Raw genomic sequence first — 18,172 nt, forward strand, 5'->3', positions numbered from 1 at the left:
TAATTGTCAAAACAGTCCTGAGTACCTAGAAGTTCACTATACTGCTCTGTACATTTTTTGTATATGCTCAGAATTTTATGTATCTTAAAAAGTTATGACAAGATAATTTTTCCCCAGTTGCTAAAACAAAACAAAACAACATAATTTTTTTCAAAATCATATTTCCCAGAGTTTTGGCTTTTTGTATTTTCCAATACTGTGAAGATTTTAAGGAAAAGAGTTTTTATTCCACGTTACTTAAAAAGAGTTTATTGAGATGAAAGTATCTTCAGATAATACATTTCTATTTGTCATCGGACGGTTTTCAACATGTAGTGATAAAATAATTGAATTTTTAAGGGAAAGGTCTTTGTGCTGGGTTGAAAACTTATTTTAGATGTCAGATAATAAAATTCTTTAGGGATTTTACGTGGCAATAACTTAGATAACGCAACTGTTGATATGACAAAAATAATCAAGGTATAAATAAATTGTTCACAAACATGCTGTTTTGTTTAATAAAGTTTAGAATATTATCTTTTTCTTAAAATAAAAAAACTCTTAAGTCACACGGAATAATAATGCTGGGTTTTACTGTCATCCATTTCTATGTAGTGTTTCTAACATCATGATGTTAGACATCATTAACTATGATTAATATCAGTTCATTCTGAGTATATTCTAACATAATATTCATTATGTTAACATCATCATTCATTATGAGTCTTGGTAATATTAAAATGGTAATTCTTACACACAATTCACTGATATAGACAGAGTTTGATTAATGGGAGTCACTGATTTTTTACTTTAATATTTTATTTAGAATTTCCTAGCTGATATGGAAACTGAAGTCCTTGAATCAACAGAAATGTAATCATATTAAAATTAGGGTATTGTAAGATTAATTTTGTGCCACTATTACCTTCCTTGCAAACTCTGGTAACATATTCAATATAACAAAAAAGGTGCATGTTAAATTTTAATTACTTTTACTAAAATGTCTTCGCTCTCTACATCATATTGGCAATTTAAATCTCCCCAGTATAAACGTTCAAGACCCTTGCCCTGTTAGGAACCAACTAACTGAGTAAATGCAAGTGATTTTAAATTAAAGATGACTGTGCAATTACTTTAGGGAAGAAAAAATTAGCTTATCCATTAGTGTTATAGGTTGCTGTAAGGAAAGCCATGGTATCTGTTCATTCAATTAACTCCCAACCTCAAAGGCAACCGATCATTTCATTTGTAACCTTGTTGATTAAGCGGCTCTGAATTTTTAAAAAGCTATGCCTTTGAGAATATAACCTTGGTAATATGTTTCTCTTGGACTGCGTGAGTCTGTTTGGTACATTAGCTAATTGTCAGAAAAGGTAAATGATGTACTTAATAGGTTTTGATCAAACTCTATGAAAAAACTTACAAGAAAAATATAAAAATATTTTTTTCTAATCAACATAACTGTAAACATACATAAAATTATTCCAAAGTGCAATGATAATCTTATGATATGCTGAAATTATTCAATAAAATAATAGAGGTAGAAACAAAAGTAAAATTGAAAACTCCAACACATTATCATCTGCTTTAAATTTAACAAATATTTTCACTTTGAACTATGTAGCAGAAATCATCTCTCCAAAAAATTATGTGACAGAGCATTTCAATGATCAATTATTGTTAATATGTCATATTTCCATAAGAAAGCATTACACATTTTTGGATGAATATAGTTTCAATCAATGTCAGACAGTGACACTGAGCATCTCAACTTCTTTTATGTGTATTTAGTCACAGACATTTTTCTTTCCTTCTATAACTTCATTTCATGAATAAAATACATGACAATATTTTTAGAAAGACTTTAACATGCAAACTACTAACATAGTAATGCACATAGTATATTGTTATATATGATACAAAGTATAAAGTAGAAGGAAAAGAGTTTTACCTGGTTAATCACATGTGTTATTCCAAAGCAGAGTAGAGCAGATGAACTCACTGCCAATGTGTTTTCTGATAATCATGAGTGAGCTCAGCAGCAATTTCAAGGGGTGGGACTTGTCCTCAGTAATGAATTCCCAAAGGACTATTTCCAATCAGAGAATGCAATTCCAGACAATGAAACCATTCTCCATTTGTTGACCCCAGTTTTGTGTTTACAATCAGCTGTGGGTGTATTCATGCCTCAGGGAAGGAATTGCCATATATTTCACTGAGGTTTATGGTATGAAGAATATTTTGAAACAAGGATTACATGAAAACAAGATTGATCTTTAATTGCTTTGAAGTTTTTCCACAATGTATTTTTTGCCTTTTAATTTTTTCCCCGATTGGGATGAAAATCGGAAAAAGGCTTAACTGTAAGCAGTTCAGTCCCCTACCTCATGAAACAGGGGAGTCTTCTGAAGGAAGATGGATAACGGAGCCTCTGCCTTGGAAATCTGGATGATGGGAGTGGAGCTCACTATTTTGGGAGCCACTTTTTTGAACGCGGGACAGACGGTGTTACCTATTAGACATCTCTTTATCTTATGGTTATCCCTGCATTGTATTTTCCCCCAAATTGTATATAAACTCGTATATCTCATCTCTGTATTACAAATCAGTTAGTTTTGTTTGATTATCTGTCTAAAACATACATTTTCCAGAAGGATATTTTTCCTCTAAACACTTCTCCTTACTTGTTTGGACACATTCCTCACTCAATTCTGTCCATCTGTGTTAAGTGTATAACTGGAATACAACAACTTTGCACCACTATGAACACCGCTGCCGTAGCATAACAGATCTGCAGCTCATCCTCCTAATCAACCTCCAGTCCTTTTCACCACTGCCCTGTAGTCCCTACTACATAAGGCAGCCTCGCTGATTCTATGAAAACACGAGTCAACTAATGTCATTTTTCCACTCTTCCAGTAAGATCCATCCTAAGAGTGATCTCAAAAATCCCCTAATAACCTAATGCAGAATTATAATTCCCTACCATAGCCGGCCCCTCATCCCAGCTCTCTAACTTTAATTAACACTTACTTTTCCTCCCTCCTCTTACCTCCACACTCTCTGTACTCCAGGTACATGGGACCTCCTGCCATTCCTCAAGGTTGTCCAGTGCATGCCTCACTCAGAAAGTGGTACCTGCTGATTACTCTCCTGAAATACTCTTTTGGGAGTAAATTTGTCTGTGTTTAGATTTCCATTCAAATGTCAGTTCAACTGTGAGATCTTCACTGACTACCTGTAGAAATAACAGACGTCCTCTTTACCACACTCTCCTTACTTTGCTTTATGTTGTTACAACATTTATTTATTTAAGTGTTTATTTGCTTACTATTTATCTCACCAATATTATGGAAACTCCATGAGAAAGGATACTTTATTTGCTGATTTACCTTAACACCCAGGACAGGGCTTTGCGATGAATAGGTATTCAATAAATATTTTTTAAATTAATGACTAATTAAGCTTAAGCTTTACTTTTCTTCCCCATTTTATAGACTATTCTAACCAACAGAATCTAATGAAATTGAAGTAACAGTCCATCTGAGGGAAAGAAGTATCAGTCCAATGTAATGGAAAAGAAGTATCAGTCCAATCTAATGGAAAAGAAGTGTCCTCTATCTAATGGATAGAAGTATCAGTCTAACTAATGGATAGAAGTATCTATTAATGGAGTAGAAGTATTAGTCTATCTAATGGAAGGAAGTATCAGACTATCTAATGGAGTAGAATTATCAGTCCAATCTAATGGAAAAGAAGTATCAGTCTATTCTAACAATGGCTTATTGACTGCATTAATTAGCATAATTAATTTTAAATCCTAAAGCTTGAAGACCTCTAACATTCACCATGATTAACTGTCTATTACCATCCTAGAGTGCATTGACCCTATGGACAATTTTTTTCTTGATCTCCATTTATACCCATTCAATTGGCTTAATTACCCTTATTATAAGAAAATATACTCTGCATAAAAACTGGTTTCTTTCCTCAAATAATCTCTTAGAAGTTTCTGCAAGACTCTGAATAACCCTTTGTTTTCTTCCTTAAAATATGTCTTAATGTATATCTCTTTAACTATAAAATTTTATCCCCCTATTCATTTCGACAAAACTTCTGCATCTCTATTAAAAGCTTAAGACTTTAAACGAAGTGTCAATTTAATGAAATAACATGCACAAAAAAAAGTATTTGCCTCTGTTGAAAGCAAGACTTCACTTTTCAATTCCATATCTAATTAAAGCCAATGCTTATTTCCAGGTGATGGGATGGAAAATGGTTAAACCAATACATAACTCTCATTTTTCTGAGACGTCTATCGTTTTGTTGTTGTTGTTTGTTTTTTACTTTAAGTTCTGGGATACATGAGCAGAACGTGCAGGTTTGTTACATAGGTGTACATTTGTCATGGTACTTTGCTGCACCTATCAACCTGTCATCCAGGTTTTCAGTCCTGCATGCATTAGGTATTTGTCCTGATACTCTCCCTCCCCTTGTTCCCCACCCACCGACAGGATCCTGTGTGTGATGTTCCCTCCCTGTGTCCATGCGTTCTCATTGTTCAACTCCCACTTATGAGTGAGAACATGCGGTATTTGGTTTTCTGTTCCTGTGTTAGTTTGCTGAGAATGATGGCTTCCAGCTTCATCCATGTCCCCGCAAAGGACATGAACTCATTATTTTTTATGGCTGCATAGTATTCCATGGTGTATATGTGCCACATTTTCTTTATCCAGTCTATCATTGATGGGTTGAATCGAAGTCTTTGGTATTGTAAGTAGTGCTGCAATAAACATACATGTGCATGTGTCTTTATAGTAGAATGATTTATAATCCTTTGGGTATATACCCAGTAATGGGATTGCTGGGTCAAATGGTATTTCTGGTTCTAGGTCCTTGAGGAATCACCACACTGTCTTCCACAATGGTTGAACTAATTTACACGCCCACCAACAGTGTAAAAGCATTCCTATTTATCCACAGCCTCACCAGCATCTATTGTTTCCTCACTTTTTAATACTCTCCATTCTAACTGGCATCAGGTGGTATGCCATGTGGTTTTGATTTGCGTTTCTCTAATGACCAGTGATTATTAGCTTTTTTTCATATATTTGGTGTGGGCGAAGGATTACCTAAGTGCCGAGGCAAGAGACTGAAGGCACAAACTGTTTCAGTATAATAAAGAAAATAGAATAAGAATAGTCATAATACAAATTAGATATAGAGATGATCATTGAAAATTATCAATTTTAATATTACTCTTTGTTGCATTACTAATATAACCTAGGAATAACCGGCGAGTATAGGGGTCAGGTGCTGAAGGGACATTGTGAGAAGTGACCTAGAAGGCAAGAGGTGACTCCTCTGTCATGCCCGTATGAGGGCCGCTTGAGGTCTCCTTGGTCAAGCGGTAATGCCAGTGTCTGGGAAGGCACCTGTTACTTAGCAGACCGTGAAAGGGAGTCTCCTTTACTTGGAGGGGTCAGGGAACACTCGGCTCCCCAACTTCTTGTGCGAGGCTGGATATTATCCAGGCCTGCCCGCAGTCATCCGGAGGCCTAAACCTCTCCTTGTGGTGCTGTGCTTCAATAGTCATGTTCCTTGTCCACTTTCATGTTCCTCCCGTACTCCTGTTTCCTCTTTGAAGTTCGTAGTAGATAGTGGTAGAAGGAATAATGAAAGTCTTAAAGTCTTTGATCTTTCTTATAAGTGCATAGAAGAAAACGCTGATGTATGCCGCCTTCCCTCTCTGCTTCGGCTATCTAAAAGGGAAGGGCCCCCTGTCCCACGATTACGTGACTTGCTTGACCTTATCAATCACTTGGATGACTCACCCTCCTTACCCTGCCCCCCTTGTCTTGTATGCAATAAATATCAGGGCGCCCAGCCATTCTGGGCTACTACCGGTCTCCGCGTCTTGGTGGTAGTGGTCCCCCGGGCCAAGCTGTTTTCTCTTTATCCCTTTGTCTTGTGTCTTTATTTCTTACAATCTCTCGTCTCCACACACGGGGAGAACACCCGCTAAGCCCCGTAGGGCTGGACCCTACAGTTGGCTGCATAAATGTCTTCTTTTGAGAAGTGTCTGTTCATATCCTTCACCCGCTTTTTGACCTCTATCAGTTTCTAAAAGTTTTAAAGGTTCTGGGAAGTCATAGGTTTAAGATATGGGAAGCGATACGAGAGCTATTATGTTCAAATGCAGGGGATGTTGTATATATAGGATTGGGATAGTTTAAGAATGGTTGAAATGTTCAGATGTTTTATTAAGCTGACTTTTTAAAAGTAAACATATATATCTGCAAGTACAGTGAAATAACTATAAACACAGTAATTCAATCAAAGAGTGAACAGTACAAAGGTCCTAATTGTTTGAAAACGGTTCCCATTTGTTTTTGGTTGCATATTATTAGGATTCTAGCAAGATCAGTCTGTTTGTCTCCGTGTTTGTATTTATCCATCCATCCATTCATTCATCATCCATCCATCTGTCCTACCTCCACTCATATTTTATCGTACTTATATAAGCAGAATATTTAACAGCAGGTTTAGTTGGGGAAATAACCAGTTTGAATGAATGTCGGCCATAATCCTTTACACAGAGTTCTGGAGCTTCTTACTTTGCCAAGCATTCATTTTATTTGTTGGATTACAGGGAAATGAAGTCACAGGCAGGTGCTGAGCTGCACCAGGGTACTCAGAGGGCTTGAGGCAGTAGCAAATGACCAATGGACAGTGAAGTGTTTGGATATTTAACATATCTAAAAAGAATTATGGCTGGTTAAATTATTTAAACTCCACATTTATAAATTACACACACATAAATAAATTTCAAAGGTGAAATAAAGCTGAAGCAAAAACTGTAGTGTCCGTATAATATTTTGAGCCAGAACAACTCTTGGAGCAAGGTTGCTTATCAACATTAGTGGATAAAAGCTCATATTTCAAAAAAAAAAAAAAAAACTTTTTGGCTGACTTCTTGTCAGATTTTACTTTGTAATTTGGCTGATGAAGGGGATGTAATAGAAGGGAAATAGTCGACTCTACCAATTTCCTATTGCTGTTTTTGTTTGTTATTATTTTTATCATTACAATACATATATAGAAGGTAGTTGACTGCTAAGATCAGTACAGAGAATACAGAAGAATAAAGACATCTACCTATCATCTGGAAATAAATTGCTCTTCTCTGCTTCATTAGAACTTTGCTCATACCACTCTTGAAGCCCTTATTACATTGCATGTGATTATTTCTTGTGATGCTTTCCTGTTTTCGCTACTAGACTGTTCTTTTGGGATAAGGATAGGAAATCGTCATTTTTAACAAGGTCCTGGTGTAACTCTTGTGCTTGGTAAATTTGAAATCCCTAAATCAGATAAAGAACTCCTCACAAAAAGAGCCGTTTTATTCATTTATCCCCTAACCTTCATAAATCTTTGGTTTTAGGTATCTCTTAATGATCATTTCTGGAATAAATTTTTATTGTTCTTTGCCAAGTTTAGTGGGAGCTACTGGTGATGATATTTACAGATATAAATATGCGCTCACCCTCAAAAGATCTTCAGTTCTGTTGGGAAACCTGGAAGAAACCGTCAAATGATAAATATAGTCAAATCAGTTTAAGTAGTGAGTAAGTGGTATAGGTAATACAAACTCCAAAATAGGGTCTGGTTCTTTCACAATTAAGAAAGAGAAATGAAGTAGAAAATTCTATCATACATTATTAAAGCATTTGGTAGTTTTCAGTTGTCCTTGTAGCTGAATTGTTTTATTAAATATCAGTGCAGGATTATTTGTAAATAGACTTGGAATGCCTTTAAGTTGCCTATGAAGGCATAATAGTCATTGCAATTGTTGTGATCTGATAGTGGCAAACAATAATTTATGGTAAATAAATAAATAAATGTGTGTGTGTGTGTGTCTATTAGGTGAAAACCAGGAAATGAAATATGAGTCCTATTTTTATTTTTCTTTTGTCTGTGAAACCTTTCAAAACTAAGGTGTGCACTTGTGAAATACTCAATATTGAAAAAGTTACCAGTACTCAGTACCCACTCATCATATTGAGACAAGGTCTAAATTCCAGGAGAAAGTGTTGTCAACGTAAACTTCAAACAAATTGATATAAATCACGCTATCACATAGAAGGAAGTTCTCTGTACTTAAAATTACCTGAGCACTGGGTTCTGTTCCATCTCACTTCCCTGTTGTCAAACATGTATTTCCCTTTTTAAAACAAATGAGCAAATAATCCCCATTCAACTTAGTCCTCCACTTCTGCATATAACTCTAATATCTCTATACCAATGTCAATCACTATCCCCATTCTCTTCCTCCGACTTCAGATCACTGTTTTATTATAGTGAAAGTTATCTGTACTTGTCTTCTTTTCTGATGGACTTCTAACCCAACATGGTAAATCTTCTACTTTGCATTCCTGGAAAGCCCTCTCTTTAGGCCACAAATGGCCTCTCAATTGCATATCTTCTCTCAGTAGATAATTCATTCTGCATTGTTCTTCTTTATAATGCTAGTTCTTGCAGAGAGTCATGTAATAAAAAATAGGATTTTATTGTCAACAATATTGGGAAATATTGCATACTTCATTTCCTAATATTTGAAAACAAAACTTGAGGACAATCACCATATGTTGACATGAAAACTCTGCAGCATGGGAATTCATGTAATAACATGTAACTCAAGTATGTTTCCAAATTGCTCATTTTTTTCCTTTCCATTCACTTTTCTCAGTACCATTTGAGGTTTTGGATCTGAGACTCCTTCCTTTACTATTTATCGGCAAGGACTTTACTTCATATTGATTTTTTTTTGTTTTTTTAAGATGGAGTCTCGCTCCGTCACCAGGCTGGAGTGCAGTGGCATGATCTCGGCTCACTGCAACCTCCGCTTCCCGGGTTCAAGCAATTCTCCTGCCTCAGCCTCCTGAGTAGCTGGGATTACAGGCACGTGCCACCATGCCCAGCTAATTTTTGTATTTTTTACTAGAGACGGGGTTTCACCATGTTGGTCAAGCTGCTCTCGATCTCGTGACCTCGTGATCTGCCCGCCTCGGCCTCCCAAAATGCTGGGATTATAGGCATGAGCCACCGCGCCCAGCCTTCATATTGATTTTATAAGTTGTAAGTCACTGCTAAAACTGAAGGGGTTAATTTTCCTTCCTAAATCTGTCTTGTCTCATTCTCTCCTATTCTTTGTCTGCCCCCACCCCATATCCTCTATGATTTACTCTGCTAAATCAGGCACTCAGCAGTGATGTGGTAAAGGTTGATTATTATAGCCTCGCCTCTAATTTTTCACCTCTTAAGTCCATTCTCCACTCAGTAGCTATAGTTAGATCTTTCTTAAAAGCCAATTCCAATTATCTCACCTTTCTGCTTAGCACTTGGGTGAGTTTACTAGGGCTGCTGGAACAAAGTACCACAAAATGGATGGCTTAAATCATATAAATGTATTGTCTCACAGTTCTGGAGGCTGGAAGACTGACATGAAGGTGTCAGCAGGGTTGCTTCCTTCTGAGGTCTCTGAGGGAGAATTGGTTCCAGGCCTCTCTCTCACCTGCTGCTGCTCTGCTGGGAATCTTTCATGTTCCTCGGCTTCAGGTACATCACCAGTATCTCTGCCCCATCTTCACATGATGCTCTCCCTGTATCCATGCCTGTCTCCAAATTTTCTCTTTTTGTGAAGACACCAGTCGAAGTGGATTAAAGCTTGCCCTAATGATCTCACTTAAACTTGATTACTTCTGTAAAGGCTCTATCTGCAAATGGAGTCACATTCTGAGGTATAGGGGCTTAGAACTCCAACATATATTTTTATTTGTGGGGACATAATAATTCAACCCAAATCTTTCTACGTATAAAATGTTTGCTACTTCTAACATGAAAATTCCTTTACATGTCATACGAGATCCTGAAGTTCTCATTCCTGCCTTCACTAACTTCAACTCTTGCCACTCTCAAAATATCTTGCTCCTTTCAAATTAAGGAGGCAGAGAAAAAAGCTCCTGAAGGAATTTTTATGGTATCACCAATAAAACATAAAGGAAGAATACTGATAATCTCACCTAGGTTTCCTAGATAACTCTTATTCTTTCATTGGGGCTCAACGTAAGAGTTACCTATTTGGCAAGCAATCTAATTACTCAAGTTTAATTGGGTAAATTTCGTGCATTTAGCATTCTTCCATCTTTATTTTAAACCTCTTCATAGGTCACTGTGAGCACCCTGAGGGCAAACTCCATCATGTTTATTTCTGTGGCACAACCCAGCTCCTGTTTGAACAATGATTAAATGGATGCACCTTCCAGGGAGCATGTGGGAAGTGGATTTATTCCAAGAGGTGAAAAATGAACACACTAGGGCAGGACATCAGGGTTATTTAATCTGGGAAAGAATACCAGCAATTACGATGGAGGAAAGAGATGTAAACTTGGTCAAAATAGAAGGGAAGGAAATAAGGCAAAGCATCAAATAAAGATAAAATTATGAGGCTCTTTGCCCACTGCCATAAGATAGCTTCAAACAGTAGAAAGAAAATGTAATTTGCAATTAGACAACAGCATTGTTCAAACTCCAGCTCTGGCACTTACTGTCAGCTCATGCATGTGTTGCTTAAATTCCAAAGTTTTATTTCTTAAAGCATAAAATGGTGATAATGCCACCTATTTATGAGGGCTTAATAAGTAACCTTACTTTCCTCAATTCCACAATAACCTCAATAAAATAGAGACTCAATGTTTTATATTAACATTGTAATGAAATTGTGAAATGTCTTATCCTTGCTCTCAGGAGAAACTTGCCACCCAACAGACAGATGGATCACATGTTAGGTAGTTTTCACAACTGGTGCATGTGCAAATTTAGTTTTACCTCCCAGATGTTAGTATCATACCGTTTTAACTTAAATGTGGATTCATAGTTGTAGCTTCAGTTTTCTTTGAAGGAAAATTATAGGACTCAGCACTGCCATAAGAAGTTAATGTGCATGCAGAAATCTCCTATCATAGTAGCGAGAAAGGCAGCAGAGACAAACAGTAGAAATCATCAAGTGTATAGAGGAGGAAAATACAACTGTTGGGTAGTAGAGAAGTATCAAGTTTTGCTATAAGAATACCTGCATTATTTGAATCATGTATATATGATGACAAGGCACTTATGTTTATGAAATTAAATAATTTAACAATTTTAAAGCAGAAATTGCCGAATCGATTGGAGTACATCATCCTATTTTCCAGAAAACAGAAAAGGTTGATGTAGCAAATTGAGGCATCCTTATTAACTGTCAAACAAACACTTAATATTTCCATATCAAAAGCTTGCTAGTCAATTTACTAATGAAAGTTGTTTAATTTTTGGAGGTCCATAAATTAATTAAAGAAAAAGTAAAACCATGAGTTTAGCCATAGGAAACACTGGAAAATCCCTCAGTAGTCCCCCTTTATTCGCTGAGAATATATTCCAAGACTCCCAGCAAATGCCTGAAACCTGGGATAGTACCAAACTCTCTACATACTACGTTTTTTCCTGTATATACACCTATGACAAATGTATGATAAATGTACAAATATGGCATAGTACTCTTGTGCTTTGGAACCATTATGAAGTAAAATAGGGACTATTTGAACACAAGCATTGAGATACCGCAAATGTTGATCTAATAATCAAGATGGCAACTAAGTGACTAAAGGACAGGGAGTGTCTACAGTGTTGACATGCTAGAAAAAGATGATTTATGATTCCAGATGATTTGTAGCAGCGCAGGGAGAGATTTCATCAAGCTACTCAGAATGGTGTGCAATTTATAACTGATGAATTGTTTATTTCTGGGATTTTCCATTTAGTATTTTTGGACCACGATTGACCATAAGTAACCAAAACAATGGAAAGTGAAACTGTGGTTAAGCAGGGAGCACTGTATGCCCAAGAGGTCAAGATCATGAGGAAAGCCTATCAATAGAGCAAAATGCAATTTTGCCACCAGGTGTAGCTGCTCAAGAATGAAAGTGATTTGGACAAATCTAGTCTCTCGGTATGGAGAAGGCTTGTATGCAAACATTCATTCTGATACTAAAGAATACTTTGAATTACTAAGTGGATGAAATGCAATTATACGCTATTTTTGATTCGTTAAAACTGGATGTATAATATGCTTCTTTTTCTCTTTTAAAGAGCTTATTAAAAATGTATTTTACACTTACTGAATTTGTGTTCCAATTGCAACAATGTGTACGTTTTTTTTTTTTTTTTTTTTGAGACGGAGTCTTGCCCTGTGTCCCAGGCTGGAGTGCGGTGGCGTGATCTCGGCTCACTGCAACCTCTGCCTCCCGGGTTCAAAGGATTTTCCTGCCTCAGCCTCCCAAGTAGCTGGGATTACAGGCGCCCGCCACCACGCCCAGCTAATTTTTGTAGTTTTAGTAGAGACAGGGTTTCACCATGTTGACCATGCTGGTCTCATACTCCTGACCTCGTGATCCACCTGCCTCGGCCTCCCGAAGTACCAGGATTACAGGCGTGAGCCACCACGACCGGCCAATAAATATTTTAAAGAATGTTTTACTTGCCTCATGATAAGGACTCAATATTGGAATATTTGGGGCTTTGAAGGTCAAATCTTGAATACCTATAAAGCACTCTTAAAACACGCTTAGCTAGAAGTTGACTAGTTTTCTTGTCCATTTTACTGCCCAGCCTACTCTGTGGTTGCTGCGTCTTCAGTCCTTTCTGAGTTACAAAAGAAGAAACTAGCTGGGGTGCAGAGAAATGACACTTAAAGTGAGAACAGCTCCTGTATAAACAATAGATCTAGAAGGACCTTCGAACATGAACAAAACACCACCAATAACACAAGTTTTATAAATAGATGTATGCGTCTTTTAAAAATCACCTTTATGAGGACAACACATTTATTTTCTAAGAAAAGGATTAAATATAAATATGTAATAATATAAAAATGTAAATATATAAAAAGTCTGTTGGGAAACTTTATATGCTGAGATCTAAAATCTTACTTATATGATGTACAGATATTTCATTGAAGAAGTAAAGTTTTAAAAACTTACTTGCTCTTTTTTTTTTTTTACTATAAATTTAGAAGTTAAGGAGATGACATTCTAAAGACTTTTAGAATTACCGACAGAGAACTATGTCCCATATATTTGTTTTGGAAAGTATTTTCAAATAACCTTTGAAGTGGTGTTTATAAGATCACTATATTCCAGGCTTTGGAAATCATTTTCTCAGATCAAATACAAGCTTAAGATAACATTTAACTGTTCTCAGTATGGGGATAAATTTGTTCATTTCTGAGTTCTGTGTTGTGCTTTTATTAAATTACTGTCTAACTGGTTTCCATCCACTTTCCAGATTACCTTAATAGAAAATAACATTACTGCCCCAGGTCATTTTTCCTCATATAAATGGATTAGATATATATTTTTTCTCATTGCTCCTTTAGGGAGATTTAATCTGGCAGCAGTATTTTCTGTGCTTTACCCTGGTTAAGGAGCATGATATCCATTACCATTAGTGGACAAGGTATAGTTAGATGTTAATGAAATTATGTTATTCCATTTTGGAGGTGGATTAAAATAATCCTTTTTCCTTGAAAATGGAAAACCTTTCGCATGGTTAGCAGCTGTCATTCTAATTTATGATGCAATATGCAGAGTGGTAGGAAAGAAAAGAGTACTTCAGAAACAAAACAGAGTCCCAGAAGAAACCCCTGTCATTTATACACCTAGAAAAAGGCTCACTTTATGTTTGGCAAATGAACATATTCTGGAAGTCTGAAGTCAAGCCCTTTTCTCTGAGCACTATGAAATTAGAAATGGCAATCAGAATTTCGTGTCGTCTTTATTCTAAAGGGCTTCAAATTCATAAACATGTTACTGCGTCTTTGGCTTTTATTAATGAGACAGAACATCAGAGCATTTGCAAATGGTGCTGGGTTTGCTGGAAGCCCTCTATGCCCAAAGGTTGGAATAAAGCCTATTATTCCAGTGGTCTTCTGTGCCCCTTCCAGACTAAGCTGCAGGATTAATGACTTAAAAAAATATTGGATTTAAACAGTTAACTGCATGTTAAAAGTATTTTTTCTTACCTCAGTTTCTATTCCCTGTGTGTTAAAATTCCTCTCTCTTTACTCACTGTCTACTCATCATTTAATTCTTAATGCTTGTGTGGCCTCCCCAGGTAGAGGGAGCAAAGATGGCTATAGAAGAGAGGGGACAAATGACAATAGAATGTAGCCATTATGTGTGAAAATAACCTAAACTCAATTTATCGAGGTCCTAGAGGGAGCTATTTGGAAAGCCCCAAGCAAGCAGAATGAATGCAAAATTTTGCTTTTAATCCTAGTATTCTAAAATGGCACAGGGAAATCTTGTTTAATTTTACAGTTTTTTTGTTTGAGGCATTGAAAGAATAATGAAAATTAAACCAATACGAAAAGGACATTTTGTTTAAAATATTGAATGAATAATGAAAAATAAACCTATAAAATGTGCATTGTGTAACTCTAAATATGCTAGTGTATGTATTTTCTGATTTTATCTTTTAAAGAGCCCTAGGCATATATGGTGTCTGTACATTTAAGATAATCCGGTATTACAATTTTTTAACCTATTTACTAGAAAACTGGAGCTGAAAAAAATTAAACAAGCAGCTTTAAAAGCTGGTTTTTTAACCCTCTGTGCATACACATTCTTAGCATGGTTTCTTTCATCCTCACACCCATAATAAGACTGGAGCATCTCAAAAAATCACATCTGCATTAGGAAAGCTAAAGGCTTTCTAAAAGCTCCATCCAGAAGACCTGGCTTAGCTCCAACCACTTGTGAAAGGGGAAAGAAGTTGCTAGAATTGGTTTACACTTTTCATGAGTCATCCCCTGGAGGAAGGGTACTGTTCATTTCTATCTCCAAGAATAAAGAATCTCTGCCACAAGTGTTGTGAGCAGAGAAGGAGGGAGGCTGTTGTCAAGTCAGCAATAGCCAGTGTCGAGGTCTGTCACACTAGATAGGAGTCCTTGCTTAGGATTCTTTCTGCTAAGAGGCGGATTTGTATAGGACTCCTTGCTTAGGATTCTTTCTGCTCAGAGGCAGACTTGTTTTTTTCTTGCAGTAGTTTAATGCATAATCCTCCCAGAAAACCATAGCTTCCAGCTCCTGAAACAACGATAATAATGGTATTTTTCTTTTCCTCTCGTTTGGAATAGGATCAGTGCATTCACAACAAGTACTTAAATTATGTGTAAAAAAAAGATATAATATGTCATTTATAGTAGAAGTCTATCAAATAGGTGGCAAACCAGGCAGTGAGTTTCTGCGGAAAATGCAGCTTTAGAAGCAGTATTTAAATTTGAGTTCTGCCATTAAGTAGCTTTGTTAACTTGGGGGATTTAATCATCCTTTTAGAGACTCCGTTTACTTAAATAAAATAGGATTGCAACTCGCAGAATGCTGTGAACATTTAATGAGGTTATGTATAGAAAGTACTTATCACAATTTTTGGCACACACCAACAGCCTAATAAATGGTAGCAAATATCATAATACAGGCCCTAATATATCCACTTTATTCTAACAAAAACCTATGTTCTTACATGTTTCTAAGAGTGAAAGTGTTACACCTAGGAAATTTATGGATTTTTACAGGTGAATCATCACTTAGAGAGGTTAACAATCAGGTGTATTACTAGGCTAACTGTACCCTGTACTTGTTTGCTACCAAAAGTACTATTTCAAAGCAACTGTCACATGCTCCTTCTCTGCAGGTTTACTTACAAAGTATCACTGGATTAAGTGCTACAGAGATTTATCCTGCTCTGTAAAACAGAGCACAAATTTGGTAGAAAATCATAGCATCTGGTCATGACATTGATAGAAAAGTAAACAGTTTCATTTTGAGTACTCTGTGATGTAATCTGCACACTCATTTCACCCGGGACTGGAGAAAAGCTCAGGTGTTCCATGTTTACATCAGTAGCTTACTGGACTAAATTACCTTTTTTTTTTTTTTCCAGAAATATCTTTTTTTCTTATTTTTTCTTATTTTCTGTTTTCCTTTTAAAATTTATTTATTTTTTTTAATCATACTTCAAGTTCTAGGGTACATGTGCACAACGTGCAGGTTTGTTACATAGGTATACATGTGCCATGCTGGCTTGCTGCACCCATCAACTCATCATTTACATTAGGTATTTCTCCTAATGCTATCCCTCCCCCAGCCCCCCACCTCCTGACAGGCTTCCATGGGTGATGTTCCCCGTATTTTTCCCAGATCCTGAAATTGTCTTTTTTTCCAATTAGATACAATTCTAATTACGGATTGGACATGAGATAACTGTATACATTTTGATGTGTTTACTTAAAGATGAAGTTAATTTTTATCTAGCTGTTAAGAAGAAAGTTAACAATTAATTAGACCAGGTATTTTAAAGTTGATTTTTTACAGTTTTCCTTCACCTTTACAATAATTTACAGGAAAAAGAGGAACTAACAAATTTTTCATCTAGTGCCTTAAGATAATAAATTATTGAAGACTTAAAAGCATTTTAAGTACCACTTAAAATAATGAAGTTGGCTCTTTTTACCAGTGTGTTGAACCATAATTTAATTCACTCTATTGATGACTAGTGGGAATGTTAATGCAAATAACTAATTTATTCTCCTAGACAGTCAAACACACTACAAAATATGTCCAACGCCAAACACAGCTTCCTCTGACAAAATGTATATTCATAGTTAAGTGTCTAACTTGAGTAGAGTTCACCAGAAGAATAAAAATTAAGAAGCCAAAATAGTATGAAATAAATAATAGAGAACACATCTCCACTATTAAAAGTACTGCATAGAGATATAAAAGCAATCACTAATGAAAACAAATTTTAGAGAATTAAGCTACAAGACGCCTGTTGAAAAGGAGTGCCCGGCTGGGCGCGGTGTCTCACGCCTGTAATCCCAGCACTTTGGGAGGCCGGGGCAAGTGGATCACGAGATCAGGAGATCGAGACCATCCTAGCCAACATGGTGAAATCCTGTGTCTACTAAAAATACCAAAAAAAAAAAAAAAAAAAAAAAAAAAAAAAAAAAATTAGCTGTGCGTGGTGGCGGGCGCCTGTAGTCCCAGCTACTCGGGAGGCTGAGGCAGGAGAATGGCGTGAACCCCAGAGGCGGAGCTTGCAATGAGCCGAGATCGCGCCACTGCACTCCAGCCTGGGAGACAGAGTGAGACTACATCTCAAAAAAAAAAAAAAAAGAAAAAAGAAAAAAGAAAAAAAAAAAAGAAAAGAAAAGGAGTGCCGCTGGACAAGCTGGACAAGGCAACAGATATTATAAACAACTCCCAAATCTCAGTAGATTAATAATTTTAAAAATATACTTTTTGCTCATATCACAGTCTAGAGTGAGTTAGGTAGTGCTCTTCCAACCAACGACACAGAATTCCAGGACATTTCCCTCTTTTGAGCCTGCCATCTTGTAGTTTCAAGAGAAACCCTGCCTCACCAAGTTTCTAAAAGCAGAAAGTGAGCAAGGAACCTCACACACTTGGTACATAACTCCTTCAGCCAAGAGGTGGATGTGTATCACTTACACTCATATTCCACCAGCAAGAAATAGACCTATGGTCCCGACTTGCAAGTAAAGGAAAGGGTATTCGGATATGTAGTCCCCAGTTGCTCAAGGCTGAAATGATTATATACTGTGGAAGAGAAACTTGAAACTTTAGTGGTAAACTGCCTCTGCCACCCTAATCAGCCCTCTAAGCATAGTTCTAAACTGTTAGAATGACAGCTGAGAAGGAAGAATGGGAAGGTCAGCATATAGCAGGCAGTAGCAAAGTAGAGAAAATGCCATCTACCTATGACCTGGAGTCTGGCGATGGTTTTTAAGGATGATTTCTCAGAAAAATACATATAATTATTCTACTTTCTGTTTCAGCTTAATATAATTGAGAGGTTGGCAACTATTTAAATTAATGTGGGACATTATCTGTATTGACCACAGAGAATCCAGGTCTGCAAGAAGGCACTGTGACTGACTTAATCAGTAGAAGCTGAGTAGAACACATTTTAGACAAATACATGAGGTAAACTTTATCAAATCAGTACTGACAGTCAGAAAGAAGGAAATGATGGGTTTCTCCTTTCTGTCTTTTAGTAACGGTTAAACATTTCC

The 18,172-nt window shown here is 36.5% G+C and overlaps 1 protein-coding gene across 1 annotated transcript in view; it reads right to left on the reverse strand.

Annotated features, from left to right (window-relative positions):
• Positions 1-2,038, reverse strand: part of DLC1 (DLC1 Rho GTPase activating protein) — a 527,425-nt gene extending 525,387 nt beyond the window's left edge. The window contains exon 1 of the mRNA XM_034965673.3: positions 1,931-2,038. The gene's annotated coding sequence lies outside the window, so the exon portion shown is untranslated. The remainder of the gene's footprint in view (positions 1-1,930) is intronic.
• Between the last annotated feature and the right edge of the window lie 16,134 nt (positions 2,039-18,172).

This window comes from Pan paniscus, chromosome 7, assembly GCF_029289425.2.
Source record: "Pan paniscus chromosome 7, NHGRI_mPanPan1-v2.0_pri, whole genome shotgun sequence".
Classification (NCBI taxonomy): Eukaryota; Metazoa; Chordata; class Mammalia; order Primates; family Hominidae; genus Pan; species Pan paniscus.